At 35.1% G+C, this 19,657-nt stretch overlaps 1 pseudogene across 1 annotated transcript; it reads right to left on the reverse strand.

Annotated features, from left to right (window-relative positions):
• Positions 1–8,204: 8,204 nt before the first annotated feature.
• On the reverse strand, positions 8,205–18,372 carry LOC143617448 (putative ABC1 protein At2g40090; annotated as a pseudogene). The gene is made up of 13 exons (XR_013150837.1): positions 18,102–18,372; positions 13,841–13,983; positions 13,643–13,768; positions 13,464–13,559; positions 13,369–13,379; positions 10,855–10,944; positions 10,647–10,683; positions 10,364–10,582; positions 10,151–10,262; positions 9,213–9,304; positions 8,959–9,126; positions 8,632–8,743; positions 8,205–8,544 (listed from the first exon to the last, which is right to left on the reverse strand). The product of XR_013150837.1 is annotated as a putative ABC1 protein At2g40090 (transcript).
• Between the last annotated feature and the right edge of the window lie 1,285 nt (positions 18,373–19,657).

Raw genomic sequence — 19,657 nt, forward strand, 5'->3', positions numbered from 1 at the left:
ATATATATATATATATATATATATATATATATATATATATATATATATATATATATATATATATATATATATATATTGGGGTGTCCAATGGGCTTTAAACCATAACAGGCGGGCTCGAAGCCCCGTGACCATGATGTGACGATGATGTGACACACTGGAGGGGCTTCGACCACATCGCGACACATAGAATTTTAGGGTTTTCATTTATATATATATATATATATATATATATATATACAGGGGATGGTTCAAATGAGAACCATAGTTTTCTAGAAAACCAATTAGTTTAATCTTGAACATTGATCTAATTGATCAATGCTTAATATATACAATGACATTTAAGTAAATAAAATCAAATTAAAGGTGATTAGTATAATAGGGGAAGGGTAAATATGGTGGAAGCCAATAATCTCAAAATTTACTCTTATTTTTTCTCTCACTTAATTATATATTATCTAGTATAATTTAGAAGTTTGCTGTCATAAAAGTTTTTATTAAATATTTTATTAGTTATGTTTTGTATTTATGTAAATTATTTTGATGATTAATCATTTGTAACATCTTGGTGTGTTGGTTGATGTTAAGTGTGTTAGTGTTTGATAATGACAAACTACTCAAGTTCAAGACCCATATGGAGCAACTTTTAACATTTCATTTTACTTAAGTGTATGTAGACTCCTTCAAATAGATTTTTTTTTAAGTTTCTTCTTTTTATTTTTTTAAATATTTTATTTGTGTTTTTTTATTTAAATATGTTAATATAAATAAGAGTTTTTGTGTCACAGTACCTCATTGGCCCACTTGGCCATTTTTTTTGTTATGATTTTGTTCAGGTACCGTAACGAATGTAACGGAAACCGGTCAAATTCACGTAGAGTCGTCGCGTTTTGTTTTAGCTCAAGTGCTGTAACGATCGTAACCAAAACCGACCTAATGCCGATTTTTTTGTTCTAGTACGGTAACGAACCTAACAGAAACTGATCGAATTTGAGTATACTCACCGCCTCAACGCTCGAGTTTTACCAACCGACTCCAGCTCATTGGTCCACCTAAATTTTTAGAATTTTTTTGTTTTATATTTGGTTTTAGTTCTGGTATAATAACGCACGCAATCAAAACCAACCGAATTTGCGTCGACTTATTGCCTCAACGCTTAGGACCAACGACACTTGGGTTTACCACCGTCGGGTTTTACCAACCTGCCCCGGCGCAACGTGCCAGGTAAAACACTAGTTTGTTATAAACAAAATCCAACAAGCTAAAATATGCGTAAAATACAAAAAGTCAGTCTTCATCTACAAAAAACTTACATAATAAACAAAACTACATATATGTAATTTGTAGAAATACACATATGTATCAAGTTATATATATGTAACTTGGCACGCTACACATATGTAACTGTTGTACGTTTCATATATGTATATAACAAACCAAAAATCCAAAAAATAGAGAAGTGTTAAATCGAATGTAATTATTAGATTGAATAATTACTGCAATTAATCTAAATAAACCTCATACATATATGTATCTCTATATGTGGAGCGTATATACAAATCCCAAACAAAAAACTAATTATAAAAAAACAAATTTTGCTACAGTACATACATGTATTTACAAGAAAGTTGCAATCACTATATCCAAAGACAACAAATGTTGATTTTAACAAGAAACACCTACGTACAAGAAGAACCTAATATTTGTGAAAAATGGAAAATAATATTTGTCAATCAACACGTACAACACATTTTGCAAGTCTTACTGAATTTTGTGCAATTAAATTCGCCACAGCTAGTAATCAACAGAATGCTGCAAAGAAAATAAGAAATTGATTTGTAAGACACATGCAATCTGATTGTTTGGGACCTAACTAAAGTAATCACACAATCATAATCACTGTACGTTGTAATTTCCAATTTTAACCTTCAAAAGATCACCAATCAAGAAAAAAATGGACCAAAAAATTGATTAATTTAACCTACCTGTTCGACAGGACGGTGAATTAAAGGTGAGATTGGAAATTTCTTTGTAGGTATTTTGGAATAATCAAAGCATAAACCCTAACAGGAGAACTAAATAAAAAATAATAATGAACGGGTTCTACTAGGGACACCAACCACACGCTCTAATGCATCGCGTATAGAGCTATACGCGGCGTATTATGGTACGATTTGACGTCCTAGCCGGCAAAAGCTACGCTAGGTTGTCCAATCGTACCCTAATACGCCACGTATAGCCCTATATTATTGGAGCCACCCGGCTCCCCTCCCTCTCCATCCTTTCTTTCTTTTTTTTTTATTATACCCCTCACCCTCACCGTCTTCATTCAACCAACAACACAACAACACAATTTTTGGTATATATACCCACAATGTCGTGGTTCAACCATTTATTTCCGGCATCAAATGAGGAGGAGCCGGGTTACGTCGCTAACGATCAGCCTGGCATGTCGTGGTTACGCGACTTGAACCAGGTTTCGTTTTATATTTATTTAGTATGAAGTCGGTAGTTGTACATGTTAGGATAGAGATTTGGTGATTGGTTTATAATTTATAGGGACTTTTGAAAAACTACTATATAGACATCACCTATATGAGCCTATTATTGTTCACTCAACACGCCGCTACATTACGTTTTGTTAGAATTAAATCGGTTATTATAGTCAGCATGAATAGTTTTACGGTAACCCTAGCTCGCCGGGCCTCTCAAATTTGAACCAGGTTTCCCGTACTATTTTCGTTATTGTTAAATTTTTTATTACAGTATTACTAGTATTATTATTAAAATATTAATATTATTATTAAAATGTTATTATTATTAAAATATATTATTGTATTGTTATTATGAATGTTATGATTATTATTGCACATTATTTTTTTGTTATTAAAATATTATTATTATTAAAATAATATTATTTTAAATATATAATTATGTTATTATTATTTTAATACTATGATTATTATTAAAATATTACTTTTTATATTATTGTTAGTATTAAATTATTATTATTATTATTAGGTATCTAGTGTCATTTCAGGCCGCGTGCGTCAGGTATGTCAGAGATTCAGATGAGGATGTCAGGCGCCGACACGATATGTTCGGAGGTATGCTCTTAAAGTGTATTGTATAATAATATAATATAACATAATAATAACAAAATATAATGTTATTATTATATTCAATTAAATTATTATTATATTATATTACATTATATTATATTATATAAAACGGACGTCGGTTATGTTGGTGGGTTTTTCTATAAAAACCCATCAGTTTTGTCTTATTATGTTTTTTTTTCCTTTTTTTTCTCTTTTCTTTTCTTTTGTTATTATCATTATTGTTATTTATGATTATTATTATTATTATTAATATTATTTATTTATCAATAATATATTATTATTTGAAATACGGCAAAGGGCATTCGGTTGCATGGCTTATTTGGAAAAATTGACATTGCGAAACGAACTTTCAATTTATTAGGTGCTTTCGTTATGGGCATCTTGAATCAGTTACAGGGCTTACTTGGGAAAACTGACATTGCCAAACGAACTTTCAATTTCTTGGCTGCTTTCGTTATCGACATCTCGAATCTGGCTCTTCGATTTCTTCAAACTCTAACTGCCTTGACCGTCGGCCTCCACCACCAACCGTAGTTGTCTTCACTTCAACACATATCCGTTGTCACTAAGCTTAAGCTTATTATTATTTTTATGTTTAGATGGGGGTATTGTAAGTTCATCATCTTGTGTATATTAAGAATTATCGGCTTATATATATATATATATATATATATATATATATATATAACTCTTATACTAATAATGGTGTTTTAATATTCTTGTGTAGTAGATGTGTAGTAGAATAATTCATTGCTACAACATAACCAGCACCAGATTGAGATATTAGCTCGGACTTACCTGAACCGGTTAACACGTTTGCTAACGTGGATTTAGGTTCGGTGTTGATGATAATATTAACACGTTTGCTTACACGGTGATAATGAAAGCTGTAAGCAAAAGTGTTAATATTAGCATCAACTCCGAACCTAAATCCATGTCAGCAAACGTGTTAACCGGTTCAGTTAAGTCCGAACTAATATCTCAATCTGGTGCTCGTTATATTGAAGCAATGACCGAATTTCCATTTTACTGTTCAAATTATGGACTTCGTTATCGCTACCGTTAGCGGATACCACGGATCCGAGAGATTCAAACCCATCAAACTAATATCTCAATCTGGTGCTGGTTATGTTGAAGCAATGAATTCTTATACTGCACAACTACTACACAAGAATATTCAAACACCATTGTCAGTATAAGAGTTATATATATATATATATATATATATATATATATATAAGCCGATAATTCTTTAATATACACAAGATGATCAACTTACAATACCCCCATCTAAACATAAAAATAATAATAAGCTTAAGCTTAAGCTTATTGACAACGGATATGTGTTGAAGTGAAGACAACTACGGTTGGTGGTGGTGGCCGACGATCAAGACAGTTGGAGTTTGAAGAAAATCGAAGAGCCAGATTTGAGATGCCGATAATGAAAGCAGCCAAGAAATTGAAAGTTCGTTTGGCACTGTCAGTTTTCCAAAGGTAAGCACTGTAACTGATTCAAGTTGTCCATAACGACAACAGCCAATAAATTGAAAGTTCGTTTCACAATGTCAATTTTCCCAAATAAGCCCTGCAACTGAACGCCATTTGCCAAATTTCGAATAATAATATATTATTCTAAAAAAACCCCCTAATACGCCGCGTATAGCTTTATATGTGGCGTATTAGTCAGTGTTTTAGCAAAAAAATGGGTGGCTGTAGAAAACCCGTAATGAACACTAGGGTAATACATTATCATAAGCTAATCGATCTACACCAGAGAAGAGAAAATCCTAGATGCCACGTTTGAATCGAAATCAATAGGCTAATTGTGGTATAAGATTCTTCGTTCGTTCGTGTTTAACAATTAGGACTTAATGCCTGGAAAGATATTGAGATATACCAAAATACATGATGCAAATTACATAAAAACCCTTTATCAATAAAAATAAAATGTAAAACACAAAATTCTATGATTGGTTTTCAAAGTTTTTAGATAAATGAGTGGTTTTCATTTCAACCCTCCTATATATATATATATATATATAGAGAGAGAGAGAGAAAATGATTCAAATAAAAATAAAGAGTTTCCTAAGAATGGTAAGAATAATAGATTTTTGACATGTGGCATTATAACCTATGGTGAAAGAATAATTCTAGGAAACTATGTCGGTTATAAAGGTGAAAGAGTAATTCTAGGAAACTATGTCGGTTTTTGGTAATTTTAAATCTCAACCATTGATTAACATGATCCAATTGCTATGATTTATTCATAGTATTCCTAGAAAACTACTTCTTTTTATTATAACCCTCCCATATATATATAAAATATGTTATTATAACTAAAATTATATTCCACTATACTATACATTCACACGTGAATATAATTTTACTAGATTTTATCCCCCGTATTACGGGGGTTGTTTTACATTATTTGTTTTTAATATTTATATATGTATATTTGGATTTTAAGTTTATTATTGTAAAAAGTTAATAATTAATATACTTGAGGTTTGATGATAAAATGATTTCACAAATAAATGATATGTTATAATCCGGTTTAAAAGCTATCTGGGTTGTTGATACCCATTACCCGTTTATTTTTTTTATTATAAAATTGTTTATTAATTATAAATAATATCTTTTTTTAAATAAAATAGGATATTAATTCTTAGTATATCCATGTTTTATAGGATTTTCATATCAAATATTTGATGAGATTAATTTTTAATATAATGAGATGTTATAACTCGTTTAAGAGCTATCTGGGTTTGGTGAGACCTTTACCCGTGAATTCGAGTCAAATGCGTGAGAAAACTTTATTTACAAATAAAGCAATCTGATGGCTTGAGAGAATGGTTGTTTTACATTTTTCGTTTTTTAATATTTATTTTTTTGATTTTAATTTTCTTTATTATAAGAAAGTTAATAATATACTTAGGGTGTGATGATGAAAGGGTTTCATAAATAAATTACATGTTATAACCCGTTTAAAAGCTATCTGGATTTTGTGACCCATGACCCGCTTATTTTTTTACTATAAAATTGTTTATTAATTATAAATAATATCTTTTTCTTTTTAAATTGGATATTAAATTTTAGTATATCCCTATTTTATAGGATTTTCATATCAAATAATTGGTAAGATTAATTTTTAATTTAATGAGATGTTATAACCCGTTTAAAAGCTATCTGGTTTTGGTAAGACCCATACCCATGAATTTGGGTTAAATCAATGAGAGACCTTCATTTAAAAATCAAGCAATCTGGTGGCTTTCATAAAAGGGGGGAGCGACTACATCACGACACATAAAATTTTAGGGTTTTTGATTATCTATATTATAGATTCAATGGTGAAAGGAATACACCAAGTTCCCAAAGGTCTACCATCAGTGCATTCACTAGTGAATACACCAACGACACACACCTTTACCGACATGTGTTCATATAAATAGATAAATTTATTCAATACGCCATTTTGTCGATCACGTAGTCAGTGTGCAAGATTAAGAATAGTTAAATCCTAAAGCAATTGTCCTGCTGGAACATGATCTACACAAAGGGTTTAAAGAGCTTATATGTTTTTCTTCACATCCATACTATCACACAATGTCATATAAACTAGTATTATTATTGACAAATAAAATGATCCAATTACAATAAAGAGGCAGGTAAGCGAACAACAAGGTACGTCGCTACCCCCCTTTTGAATAGCAAAAACAATCCTACAAAATCTTCTCAGTTGTGGATTTGGTGGGGAATATAAAGTGCATGTTTGACAAGGAGCTTTTAGGGGCTTCAAGCTTTTAAGAAAAAGCTCATACTCAATTAAAAGTCTTGTTTGATTGAAGGGGCTTGAAGTTTTTAGGTCATGAGAAAAAGCTTGAAGCTTCTACTATTAGCGTTTTGAAAAAGCTATAAGTTTTTAGTATCTTAATTACATAAATAACCTTCCAAAATAAGTAAATTTAATGTTATTTTTTTTAATTATGCCAATTTTGGTTATTTTATATATTTTATTAAAAGCTCTAGTTGCTCTGCCAAACATCTAAATATATCTAAAAAGCTAAAGCTATCAGCTACTAGCTTCAAGCCACCAGCCATCAGCTTCCAGCTACAGCTACCAGTTACAGCTACCAGCTAGTTTTGCCAAACATACCCAAAAGCAGCCTCTTTCTATCAAGTAAAACACAGAGCAAACTTAGAGTCTTCGGAGAGTTTTCATGTAACTAAACATACACAATCTTCTCAGTTGTGGATTTGGTGGGGAATATAAGCAGCCTCTTTCCTTTGAGTCAAACATAGAGCAAACTTCGAGTCTTTGGAATGGGAGAAATGACGGAGTTTTGATTCGGTTAAGTTTTGATGTAATGCATGTGTTGTTTTATCCTCTTATTCTTGCTTGGCTTTAATAAAATTGCCGTTCAAAAAAAATGGAACAATGTCCATGAAGTTTCTCATTTGGGCCAGCTTCTTCCTTCTTTCGATGACACCCTGAGTCCTGAGATGTTGATCAACTGGTAAGATCGATGCATGTCCTTTGCCAGTGGAAACGCATATCCGATTCTCACTTAGGCCAGTTCGAAGGATATCTGGATGAACGGACGAATCAGGGCTTTAATCCCGGGTTCGAACCCGACAGGGAGCAAGTGTTCACAAATTCCATCGAGTTCCCACCCACCAAGAGGTACGGCGGTTAAGAAGTCAACCTTAAACATGGCCCCTAAAAGGTAGGTTTGCATGTGGTTTTTTGCCGTTAAAAAAAAAAAGATAAAATCATTTTATCTTTCTTATAACCAATTTTTCCTTTTACCTATTTTTCCTTTTTATCTTTCTTATAACCAATTTCTTATAACCAATTTTTCCTTTTACCTACCTATGATATTTATGGTGTCACTTGCTAAAGAATTATGCATGCATTTAAATATCCTAGAGGTTGAAAATTTAACCATGGGAATCATAAATACTAGAAAACAATAAACCACTGACTTCTATTTACATCACACATAAATGCCAAACAACAACACATGCTCTTATCTCGTCTTTTTCACCAAAAAGAGACCAACATTTATATATAACAGCTCATTTATGTACTTATCTGTCAAAACAAATCCAACCTATGTCCCAAAGATAGCAGGAATCAAGAAGAAAACCCCATTCCTTACATCAGTAAAAGATGTTTTTACCTTGGTCTTATGCAAAATGGCCCTGAGTGTTTTTAAGTATACCTTCACAAGCTCAAAGAAGTCTTAAACTGTAGGACCCACAAGGCTATTCGCATTAGGATGAACCGAGCTTCTAGTGAGATCTCTTCAAACCATACACTTATCAAGCTAAATAATGTTTTAGCATGCAATAATTTCTCCTCAATGACCGCCTCGGATGAAACTCTGCCAATAATCAAGAATGACTCCAGAGAAGGCCTTTGCAACTGTTGAAAAAGAAGACATTTATAACAGCTATAAAAACATTAAAGAAAAGAAGTTTTCATTTTATGAAGATTTGAATAAAGATATACCAATGCGTTGTTGACTGAGCGTAAGCAATCGTTCTTTCATCATTAGAAGTATGACACGTGGCAGTCTATGCAGAAACTCTGTGACTTGAGAAAAATATTCAGGACCGTATATCTGCAAAACAAAATATATCACCAAGACATTCTTTTATTTAGTTTTTTGTGTTATTTATGATTCAAAACTATATTAATAATAATAATAATAATAAAAATAATAATCACCAAGACATGCTTACAATTTGGTCATTTCCCTTTTTTAGATACTTTTTATAACTTCGGCGTGTTTGCCATATTACAAGTCGTTTATAAGTAAATGGGCCGAAAGTTTACCTGAAGATCTGATTGATCATTTATGGCCAAATGGTCAACAGACGGGTCAATAACTTTCTCCCACGGTTTCATAGTAAGAATGCTTGTAAAAAATGTATTCAAATCTTCACCAGCCCCAAATTTCATGCAGTTTTCCTTAATTCCTTTCACATCAGCCAATACCAAAGCCTGTAAAAAGTTCACATATCTTTCATATCCTAAAATATGCCAACAAGAAAAAGAAAAAGAAATAATAATCAAGAAGAAAAGTTCACCTTCCATAGCGCAGCATAGTTGGTCCTCGTGTAAGTGTCGAGTTCTTTATAAAGACCATGGTCAAGAAGTACCAATTGTGGTTTACGTTTTCCTTAACACAAAAGCAGGGGCGTATTAAACATTTATCAAAACCCAATTTAACATGACTTAAGTGATAAAAATATTAAAAAAGAATATAACGCAAGTAAAATGAGTTTTGATGGGATAACTTATAAGAGGCTATTTCAACCTATTACCAAGAAATGAGATGGTTCAGATTAGGGGTGTGAACTACTAACATGACCTGAACCAAACACGAATTTTGCGGGTTTTGGTTTAGTATAAATGAGTTCGAGTAAAACCTGCGAACACGTTTAGCTAAACGGGCCGTGTTCGTATCAACCCTGTTGGTTTGCGGATTGACCCTTTATTTATTTGTTTTTTTAATTCTTGTTTTATGTCAAAATTTAAAAGTGAATATAGAAATTTATACAATTCTCATAATTAAAATATAACTTTTTTATATAAATGTGTATTTTTCTGTTGCAAATTGTAATTTTTATGTAATAGTTACTATTAGTAAAAATATTTTGCGTTTAACGGGTCATGTTTGTGTCAACTCGTGAATATTCATATAATGTTCAGGTTTATATGTCCGACATGTTTATCAAGTCGGTGTGGGGTCGGAACCACCAACCCGCAAACACCCCCCTAGTCCGGGTTACGCTTTTCTCTAACGGGTCAAATCTGTAAAAAATGTTAAAGCTTAACTAAAAATGAAATGGGTTGAAAGCGTATCAGTACACTTATAACCTCCTAAATCACTTTATTAAAAAATTATAAAGTAACTTCAAAGAAATCTACATTTGAAGAGAAAACACGCCAGTATTACAAATTTACAATTATTTGGGATTTACGGTACAATAATTGCAAGTAGCATATAAAAATTAAAACTTACCAAATATACTACTTCTATCCGAAGGCAAAACACGAACTATCAAATTAGCAGCATGAGGATCACAGTGCACAAATCCATGTTTAAACATCATTTCAGCAAAAGTTTGACTAACCTACATAGAGTCAAACTCAAACCAACCCTTATAAACAATCAATAATTAAGCAGCATGAAACTTACATCAGATTATTGAAAAGAAATGTGACATCCGCTTACTAATTTTGAAATGTCGTGTGGTCAAATACCAAGTTTTTTTATGCTCTTTAAGTCGTTGACTTGTGGACCTTCTATAAACTCCATGGTCAACAATTTTGAAGTGCTTAGACTCCAATATATTGTAGGGGCATACACATATTCTGCAAGATGAGGAGATAACCTTCGAAAGTTATCCATACATTTTACATTGTTCTCGGCTTCAATCAAAAAATTCAGCTCCTGATAATAATTATAACTTATTAATAACAGATTTGAAAATTCATAAACAAATTTAAAATCTAACCTTTGGTGAAGTTTCTCGTACTTCATCGACCAACCACCTACATCAAAACCAATATTTTAGATCGTATACGTGAAATGTAGGTCTTGAAATCAATTTAATATATTTAAATCTAACTTTCAAGATTCATTTTGTGTTATCAGTAGTTTACTGATACTATTTTTAGTACTTCTTGTTTTGTGTCACAATTTATATTATCTGGACAATACACCTGTAATCAAAAGAAGGAAAAAAGCGGTGCAAAGTGTTCACAATCATTTCAACGGACGCAAAATCAGCAGCTGCAGTATCTGTCATGTGTGTATTGTTAGGAACAAAGCGGCGCGCGGAAGCGAAACAACACACACATGCACAACGATAAACACGCATGAACGAAAATATAAACGACACAAAAATTTAACGTGGTTCGGTCCCCGCGAGGGGACCTACGTCCACGGGCTGCAACTAGGTTTTCTTATTAGCTCAGAACCAAGATTACAATTACATGATGGGATATATATAATAAACAAGATTAGGGTTAAACATAATTAGGAGCCAAAACCGGGTCTCCTAATAAAACCGGCCCAAAGGCCTTCATAACCCAACAATCTCCCACTTGAAGGCCTTGCGATAAATTCCAGCCTGCCATCCAAGTAAATCTAACAATCTCATTCATCCAGTAACTCTAGTAATCTTCAGTAATAGAAATCTACCAAGCCTCCAGTTCCAAGAACAAGCTAAAACTTCAACAAAAGAAGTTCTCCAAGCCTCCAGTTCTCTAGGAACAAACTAAGATTTCTACCAATCCACACCCTGGTTGCATCCGCCCTTCTCATCAGTTACCTGAAAGGCCTATTGAAGCTCCCGAGAACTCCAATCCGGTCATCACAAACCCATCCATGACAAAACCCGCCAATGGCTCATCCTCAATCTTAACCGACCCTCACTTACCCACACAACCGGCTTCAAAGACTTCCAGAGGATAAACACTCTCCAAATCAGCAGACTATACCAGGAGAGATTTTCACATTCGGATTCCTGGTCCTCCGAACCCAACGTCCCTTTGGAAACAAACCTAGAACACACCGCGTGCTCCCACTGTTGCCAAAACCCCGAACATGTTCAGACCTCCGAATACGCTCAAGCTAACATCACTGTGGCTCCAGGCTTCATGTCTGCAAACTGAAACCCCTTAGCTCTACCCGATTTAGCGAGCCAAGACTTTATAACTCGAAAGTTGATTCTCTTCTTCCGACGATACAGAGACCGTATCTTCCAAAGTCTTTAACTAAAAGATTCAACAAATGCTTCATTGAAGTGAGTAACAAATAAAGCATACCATAATCTTGAACCCAAGAGTCGTCACCGCCTTCACTGAGTCCCAATGCATCAACCCCAGATACATTCTCAAAAGCAGAATTCCAAACCTTTCGACATCGACCCTTAAAATGTCTCACCTCTACGCAACCTATCAAGTCGACTATGCCCAGCTCCCACTGTCTCTGTTATCCCAACCCATGCCACACCAACACTCCATGAGATGAACCCCACTCGTACTATCCCGGCAAATAACTTTACCCAACACGAGATTATGAACCTCTCAAATGGTGTACCACTGATCACCACCAAACAAGATATAACTTCACAATTCCAAACGAACAAGAAGTAATAATCACAGTTTCGAACCAGCTAACAGGCAAACAGCTATAACAACAGTAGAACTTTCATGAAATCAAGCGGTACCAAGGGTTCTATGACCGTACACACGATCAGTTAACTCAAACCCTAACCGAAAGATCATCCAAACGAGCAATAGTTTACATGACTTGCCACTAACCTCATTTTTTTTTTCACTTATGCCATCACCAGCACACCCGCTGGTTCCATTTTCTCCAAGTTTATCCATCACCAGTACTATATCCAAGTTCACATGACAAACCAATCAACCAAAATCCATAACCGTCAACATTCCGATCATAACCATCTCGTCTTCAGTTATAGCAATAACAAACGAGAACAAATCGGAAACAGTGAACAGACACAACAAGGGCACGGGCCATAACTTGACGGTTGTTCAACAGAACACTGCCAAATAAACCGATTTGCTCTTGCAATAACCGATAAATCAACTAACTGTAAATAAACTATATAAAGTTACCTCAGACTAATCTCTTGCAAACAAATCTGAACCCGAACCTAAATGGTCTTCACAAAACCCGGTTCCCTAATTTACGGTTGATAATAAATAGTCAAACCCTAACTCAGCCTGACAGCCACCAATCTTGACTGTCGATCACTGATGAACACGAACCAGAAATTAACCCTGCGATCTCCAAGAGTTATTCACGGTGACGGACCTACCCAACCCTAATCACCAAAAAACAGATTCGAACCAAAACCTTCTGCTAAATCGTTACCAGTGCAACGAACCGTGTGTCCAACAAGCCAAAGCTCTGATGCCACTTGTTAGGAACAAAGCGGCGCGCGGAAGCGAAACAACACACACATGCACAACGATAAACACGCATAAACGAAAATATAAACGACACAAAAATTTAACGTGGTTCGGTCCCCGCGAGGGGACCTACGTCCACGGGCTGCAACTAGGTTTTCTTATTAGCTCAGAACCAAGATTACAATTACATGATGGGATATATATAATAAACAAGATTAGGGTTAAACATAATTAGGAGCCAAAACCGAGCCTCCTAATAAAACCGGCCCAAAGGCCTTCATAACCCAACATGTATGTTGTACCTGAAACAACAAAAAATCAAATGATGATTTTAAAATTCCATATAATCATAATAAATATTTGAAAAATTGTATCAGTTTTAAGACCTTCACGGCAACTTTTTGTCCCTCATGTGTACGAGCAACATGAAATTGTGCAAGTGAAGCACTTGCAATCGGAACAGGATCAAACTCATCAAAAACCTGAGAACAAAAAGAATAAGTAAATAAATAAATTTAACAAAACATGAAAAATAATATGATTAATGATTTTATGTTAATGACACCTCTTCAGGGGGGGCACCAAGCTCTTTCTTGACTACCTGACAAACTTGATCATATGTAGAAGTTGGACACCTATTCAACATTGACTCCCTCATAGTTTTTGCATATTCTAGTGGTACCAAGCAATCCTAAACAAGAAACCGATAACTATCAATTAGAAGATTCAATCACGGGCATCGCTGAAAAGGGTCGGGTTGTACCAGTTGACCAAGCTTTATATAAATTCCACCATTTTTGAAGCATAGGTCTTCAATCCTGCGCGCACTCCTCGTGTGAACTTCATGCACAACTTTTTCCCTCTCTTTACTACCTTCCGGTAGTCCCATTAATGAATACTCGTAATCTGATGGATTAAAAGATTACATTCAGTCAACTATATTGGATTAAAAGCCTTGTACATGATACACTCAAGTTGATGGACTGATATTGAACTTATAGACCATAAGTTGTATGTTTCTCAAACAAAAAATTTAGCCCAATAGTAACCAAGTTTCCATAGTCTTCTACTAAAGTCAATAAAGTTTTTTGCTCTATAAAGCCACTCAAATTTATAACTTTTTATAAATGTTTTAGCTTTACTATAATGAAGTAAGCCAAATGAAACATATATGAGTATTGATTACTAATAAGCGATTATTTTAACAATTTAACTTAATATAGGAGGTAACAGTAAAGAAAAAATGCACCAAATAACAAAAAGTTTCATAATTGTTAAATATAAGACAAAATTTGAAGAAAAACAAAAAAAAAAAAACCTAAAAGAAAATAACCACTAAATAGTAACCCAGACTCACATTTATAAGAAAGTTGCATATAATTAAAGCATCTTTATCTTCAAAATCAAAATAATCCTGATCAATTATCTCTGATCCTTAACAACAAATAAAGATGTGCAGGGGCGTTTGTTAGGAACAAAGCGGCGATGAGGAAAGGAATCAACACACAAACTAGCACAAACGCTTAAACACGCGTAACAGAAAAATATAAATACGACACAAGAATTTTAACGTGGTTCGGCCCCAGTGGGGGGCCTACATCCACGAGCTGCAACTAGGGTTTCTCTTTATTGGCTCAGAACCAAAGATTACAATTGCATGATATGAATATATATAGGAGAAAACTAGGGCAACTAACCTGTTCTCCAAAAAAACATAAATGTGCCCTAATTAAATTATTAGGCCTAATTTGAACAATCATTAAAACAGGCCAAATAAGGCCTTCACACCCAACAATCTCCCACTTGAAGGCCTTGCAAATACTCCAGCCCGCCATCCAAGAAAATAATCACTGTCATCCAGTAACTCCAGTAACCTTTAATAACAAAAATCCACCAAGCCTCCGGTTCCAAAAACAAGCTAAACTTCAACAACAGAAGTTCTCCAAGCCTCTAGTTCCCTAGGAACAAGCTAAGATTTCAACCGATCCACCTAGTTGCAACGACCCTAGCATCAGTTTCCCGAAAGGCCCATTGAAACTCCCGAGAGCTTCAATCCAGTCATCACAGACCTAGTAATAACAAACTCGCCAGTGACTCATCCTTAATCTCATCCGGCTCCCACTGATTCGCACCACCTGCTTCAGAGACTTCTAAAGGAAACATACCACTCTCTAAATTCAGCAAGTACCCAGGAGAGATTTTACCATTTGGAATTCCGATTTTCAAAACCCAACAGTGATTTGAAACAGTACCCAAAGCACGTCCCGTGCTCCCATTGTAACCAAACCCCTAACCTGGTTTAAACCTCTGAATACGCTCAACTGGCATCCCCGTGGCTCCAGGATTCACACTTGCAAAATGAATCCACTTAGCTCTACCTGATTCAACAAGTCAAGACTTTACTACTGAAGATGGTTCACTTCTTCTAGCGATACATAAACATGTACCTACCTAAAGTCTTCAACATATTGACCAATACTTCACTACACTGGGTAACATGAAATGAAGCACACCTGAATCTTGAACCCAAGAGTCTCACCGCCTTTCACTGAGACCCAATGCATCAAACCCAGACACATTATCAGAAGCAGAATTTCCTATCTTTGGACATCGACTCTAAAGAATGTCCACACCTCCATTCAGCCTCACCAAGTCAACTATGCCCAGCTCCCACTGTCCCTGTTATCCTAACCCATTGCCAAACCAACACTCATGAGTCAAATTCGACTTCCACAGCGAAAAGTATTCACCAAATATCAATACAAAGGTCCCCTCAAATGTCAAACCACTTATCACCACCGAACAAGAATAGCTTCATTCTAGACCAGCTAATAGGCAAACGGTTATAACAGCAGTAGAACTTTCATGGAAATCAAGCAGTACCAAGGGTTCTATGACCGTACACACCGACCGATTACGCAAACCCTAACCAAAAGATCATCCGAACTAGCAAGAGCTCACATGACTTGCTACTAATCTTTTTTTTTCACTTACGTCGTCAGTCGTCACCAGCACACGCAACAGGAATACTTTACCTGTAGATGAATTCTCACACATGATTGGCAGAGCCCCTATCATACCACAAACCATGGCCTCCATGATACTAAAAGCAACGCTCTTCATCAATCAATACTGATCACCTCCTTGCTTTCATCTCAAAGCATTCCAACCCATTGGTTTCATTTTCACAGGTTTATCCCACGTCAGTACCACACTAAGTTCTCTTGATAAACCCACCAAACGAAATCCGAACTGTTAAACCTTTCGATCACGACCATCCCGTCTTCAGTTATAACAACAACAAACAAAAAATATAGATCGAAGACAGTGACAGGCACTACAATAGTGTGGGCCTGAACTTGACAGTTGTTCTACTGAACACTGTCAAAATAACCGATCTGATCCTACAATATCCATTGTAGCAAATCTGACCCAAAACAATTATTCTTCACAAAACACGGTTCCTCAAAACACTGTTGATAACTAACAGTCAAACCCGAACTAAGAAACAAAACTAATCCTAACCTTAAACCATGTCGAATTCCAAGAGTTTTAAAAAAACCAAACCATAATCGACCAACTTGCTCAAACTGGTGGCTAAACAAAGGTTAATAGCCATGACCTCCGATTGAAACATAAAAAACCTCCAAGGATTTAGAAAAGTTGGTACCAATCTCGATCAAACCAAACAAAATAATACCTTTATTCTTTTATGTTGTTGCGACTGAACCAAAAGAACACCGCAAGAAAAATAGATCCCCAGGTTAGTACCTAATGCCGATCACATAAAAGAAATAATAATAACCCTAAAGAAATACAAACCACCTATTTTGCAAAGTTGCTTCTGACATACCAAAACTTTGGCGGCTCCTCCAAGGCAACACTCCAACAAAAAATATATTCTTGGTTCTCTTTCACATGGCCAAAAATGTATTTTCTTTTTCGAGCATATATTCTTCAAGGGCCTTAATCAGCCGCCACCTATGGTATCTGATTAAACAAATGAGGATAAACCAATTTCTGCAAATCATCTCAGTGCAAAACTATGTGTAATAAAGAGCTAGCCAAAGCTCTGATACCACTTGTTAGGAACAAAGCGGCGATGCGGAAGCAGAACAACACACAAACTAGCACAAACGATTAAACACGCAATAACAGAAAATATAAATACGACACAAGAACTTTAACATGGTTCGGCCCAAGTGGGGGGGGGCTACATCCACGGGCTGCAACTGGGGTTTCTCTTTATTGGCCCAGACTCAAAGATTACAATTACATGACATGAATGTATATAAGAGAAAACTAGAGCAACTAACTTGTTCTCCAAGAAAACATAAATGTGCCCTAATTACATTATTAGACCCGACCCCATATACATCTAATTTGAACAATCATTGAAGCAGGCCAAATAAGGCCTTCACACCCAGCAGCATTAACCCATTGCCACATCACCAACAACTGGCGCCAAGCACCATTACACGAGGAGGAAGATGGGCACCAAAGGGGGAAGGCGTCATTGCACTGGCGGGCATTAGGAGGGTGAATGGCGGGTATAATGGGGCACAACTTTTTTAACCAATGACACTCACCTATTTATAGTTTAGTAAAAAAAATATTTAAATAACTTGGCTAAACCATTAGCATATTTAATGCGTAGACGGTGAATACCCATCTGCCTACGTGGCAGTTAGTTAACCCTCTCCACCACTTGCAAAGCTTACTTAGGGCTGGAGGTGGCCCCGGCCCCCCGGTTTTTTCACGTAGTAGTGTAAATTTACCGGTTTTCACCCGAAATTTTTTATGCGTAATGTAAATTTACATTTAGTCGTTTTCGGCCGAAAATTTGAGTCCGGCCCCCCATAGTTTGTGAATTTTTGTATACATTTTGAGTCCGCCCCTGCCCCCGACGTCTTAGTCCAAGCTTCGCCACTGCTCTCCGCTACATATGGTCTCAAGAACACAAGTTTAATGTAAAAGAAATTAACTGCAAACTAACAAAAATGGAACAAATGAACAAAATGTACCAAAGGCAATGGCGGCGGCGGTGACGGAGAGGCGAAAGAGGCGGATTGGGACGGTGGTGCAGAGCTTGAGGGCGGTGGCAGGGTCGTCGGAGTTTGCAATTTTAGCGGCACCAACTCCGCCGCCCAAGGCGGTGGCTGCAAACACAAGTTTCAATCTTGAACGCCAAGCCATGTTATTCGACCCACGATTTTTCTTTTCCGGTGGCCTTTGTTTTTTTGGCGCTAAGACGGTATAATTAAACGTGAATTGGGACAAAGTGGGTGTTGGTGGGTACAAGATTTTGTGAATGTGGTGTTTTGGGATGTTGATTTAACCGAAGCCATGAATGAATTAAGAAAGGCTGAATCATCAAAATTTCCGATTGGGTTTTCTTCGTTTCTGTTTTCTCTCCCTTTTTTTCTTTTCTTCTATAACTTTTCCTTTCCATCTATTCTCTCCTTTCCTTTCTTTTTCCTTTTTCTTTCCCACCAATTCCTTCATGTTTGAAAGAAAAGAGATACCACCTAACTCTGTAGTCCCCAATCTTTTTTTTTTCACTTCCTTTCTTTAATAAAACTATGGAACACAACTTAATCATATTTTCTTTTCTTTCCTTCATAAAAAAAACTTAGGAACACAACAACTTTATTAGTTTTATTTCTTTCCTTTTCTTTTCCATCCATAAGTGAACTCGGGAACAGATAGGTGGTGTTTGGGATTCCTTATTTTTACCTCATTATGACTTATAACTTATGATAAGTTAAAAAGAAGTGTTTGGATTTCTTTATTATGTGAAAGGAAATGTTGATAAGTTACACATTTGTAACTTATTACTTCTCCTTATAAGTTATAAGGAGGTAAAAATAAGAAATCTCAAATACCCCCTTAGTTTGAAACTTATAAAACAAGCTAAATTTCTAAAATGAAATATCCGAAATAAATCATCTAGAAAAAAATGAATTTTATTAGCTTTCATGATTTTAAAAATTGGTTCATAATAATTTCACCTTAAAAAATTGTTGTCATACGTCTCGCCTTTCACACTGTTTTCATTGTATCCTCATAAAATATTAAAAAAAAACACTTTGTTAAATTTTTCCGAATTTCAAACTGATGTTTTTTGGCTTTTGATTAGAAGGGCGATACGAGTTGATTGATGTAAACTTGTCTCAAATGGTGCTTCAAACGACTTTATTTTTTGCAAGTTCAAACATCCGAATTGTAGCACCGTTTTATCATTTGAAGAACCGTTTCGAGGTAAGTTTTACATCAATCGACTCGTATGCTCCTTTAAATCAAAAGCCCTAAAACATTATTTCAAAAATCAAAAAAAAAATAACGGAGTTAAAATTTTTTAACGGGGTTTAAGGAAAAAAAATAATGTGAAAGATAGGACCGGTCGCAACAATTTTCTGAAGTAAAATTATTATCGGCCAATTCAAAAAAGTGGGTTTAATAAAATCCAACTTACCTTTAAAAAAAAGCCAAGATAAATTATTAAATTTGTAACATATTGGAAAAGGAAAGTAGACCAGACTTTATGCAACAATAGCCTACTCAATGACTCCAAACCCCT

The sequence above is a fragment of the Bidens hawaiensis genome, unplaced genomic scaffold (genome assembly GCF_021521415.1).
Source record: "Bidens hawaiensis isolate Kalapana, Puna unplaced genomic scaffold, B.hawaiensis_p1.1 tig00054840_1, whole genome shotgun sequence".
Lineage (NCBI taxonomy): Eukaryota > Viridiplantae > Streptophyta > Magnoliopsida > Asterales > Asteraceae > Bidens > Bidens hawaiensis.